This window comes from Coenobita brevimanus, chromosome 100 (assembly GCF_032717465.1).
Source record: "Coenobita brevimanus isolate Jiangsu-jjx chromosome 100, ASM3271746v2, whole genome shotgun sequence".
NCBI classification, from domain to species: domain Eukaryota; kingdom Metazoa; phylum Arthropoda; class Malacostraca; order Decapoda; family Coenobitidae; genus Coenobita; species Coenobita brevimanus.
The window spans coordinates 25828105-25830424 of NC_137053.1; the positions used below are offsets into that span (position 1 = coordinate 25828105).

Consider the following 2320-nt stretch of genomic DNA (forward strand, 5'->3'; position numbering starts at 1 on the left):
TGACATTGATAAAAACTACGCACCCTCATCTAGTGAAGAAAATTCCACTGACAGTGACAAGCGTCCTCACAAGCCTAAACAAAGGTGCACGTCCACCCCAGCCAAGTCACGTGTCATAGAATTCTTAGTAAATGATTCCCTCGTGCCCCAAAATATAACAGATGTGACAAATAACAACAATTTTGGGTTAAAAATCAATGTTTTTAGCAATCAGAATGTATCAGTAGTATAATAACACTGTACACACCTCAAGTAATGTCCATTTACGAGTGAACGTATGTTTTACGTTAGTTACCCCCCCCCTCCATAAACAGGGGGAGGGTGCGGTTCTAAATCAATGGGATTAGCCCATGGGGAGGTCCAAATACCATTTAGTTTTCAATTTCAGGGGTAAATGATTGCATGAAAAATAGCTGTTTTTCGTACGTCATTTTTTTACTCTAAAAAAATAAAAAAGTCTCTTCTTTTATCGACCTCCACTACAGCCCAGTGTGAGTCACTAAAGTTTTGGCGCCATGAGCTGCAGCGCCCATGACCCAGGAGTGTGTGTGTGCAAGTGGAGAAGTCCGCAGCTGCAATGATAACCCCACCTCAGATTTTTTTAAAAGTTGCATTCACATTTTCCCCATTTTTGGTGTTTTTTTCTAAGTTACCCCCTCACTCCTAACTTTTCTTTCAAAGTCAATTATTTTATGCGAAAATGCAAGTACAAGGCTTATATTTTGTATGTATATTTTTAGTTTTATTATATTTTGATTTTGTTTGGTGTTTAATTTTCTGGAAAATGGGTTTCTCACACATACCATATGCATTAGTGTGACAATTTTTACACATACGTATTCTAGGGTTAATTACATTCAATGTTGCTTTAATGGCCGATATTCATTTATATTTGCCCATTTAGATTACTTCCTTTTGTCTATGTTAATTTTTTTTCAACAATACTTTTCTGTATGAGAAAGTAGTGGTACCGTCTGCTTTATATGAGGCTGCAACATGGAATGTGGAAGTAGCAAAGAGGAGGAGATTGAATGTACTATAATGCAGATGAGGTGTCTGAGGAGTATGTGTACAGTGACGCGTATGGATCGTGTGAGAAATGATGAAGTGCGAAGGAGAACTGGAGTTATGCGAGAGATGGCTGATCGAGTTGGGCAGAGATTGTTGTCGTGGTTTGGGCATGGAGAAAATGGATGATGAGCGACTGGTGAAAAAGAGAATTGGGTCAAATGTGAAAGGTGTAAGGCTGAGAGGAAGACCACGAATAGGATGGATGGACAGTGCAAAAAGCGTTAGATGCGAGAGGAATGTCTGTCGAGCAAGGAAGAGTGGGTGAAAGGAGAGAAATTTTTTCATTCATTCATTGCCAGACGCCATGTATCCCACACGGGGTGGCCAAGGGCTTAGAGTTATTTGTTTTACAGGGAGGGGCACTAATCCTCCACCAACCCCACTTGACACGTAGGGATGCCAACAGCATCTGGTGTTCCCAGCCGGTCACCCATCCAAGTACTAACCAGACCCAACGTTGCTTAACTTCGCTGATCGGACGGGAAGCGGTGTACTCAACGTGGCGCGACCTCGACGGGATGTTCTCTCACATCTGGTCTGCTCAGCTGACCGGGTCATGTGCGGGGAAGGGGATGGGTCCATTATGATGTGGCAGGGGTAAATCAGCTCTACTATCGGGCCCTGATGCGAATTTCGCTGGATTGCACTGCGCAGTTGACCCTCTTGCGGTGTGGTGCGGTGAGGAGCAGTCCCTTCTCCACTTAGAGGCTAAGATACGAGTAAATGTGTGTGTGTGGATGAGTATTTTGGTGACCGTGTCGTCCTGCCTCGGCTACCTCCCTAGAGGGGAAAAAGCCTAGGTATATGTACAGTATGTATATATGTACCTTGCAAGGTACGGCAGAAGACAGTTTCGGCCTGCAGTCCGCTGGGTTCACACTCAGGTGAGCCTATGGTTACTACAACAGTAAGGTTATTCTCTCCTTCAAGGAGAGTATGTTTTCACCCCTGTTTGTCAGTTTGTTTCTTTGCTAGAGGGATTACTCAAAAACTAAAAATGGGATATGGACCAGTTTGGTAGGTAGATAGTCCATGCCCCACGGAACAATCGATTAACTTCTGGGACTGATCCGGATGGAACTGTTTGTCTGTTAGCAGGATTACTCAAAATCTAAAAGGGAGATTTTGACCAATATATGGTGGATAGATAGCCCATGTCCCAAGGAACAATCTATTAACGTTTGAGATCGATGCGGATCGTATTACAGACTCTGGATCCGGAAAACACTTTTTAAGAAACTCTAATCAG

The 2320-nt window shown here is 43.2% G+C and overlaps 1 pseudogene; it reads right to left on the minus strand.

Moving 5' to 3' along the window:
• Positions 1-1468: 1468 nt before the first annotated feature.
• On the minus strand, positions 1469-1586 carry LOC145414748 (5S ribosomal RNA; annotated as a pseudogene).
• Between the last annotated feature and the right edge of the window lie 734 nt (positions 1587-2320).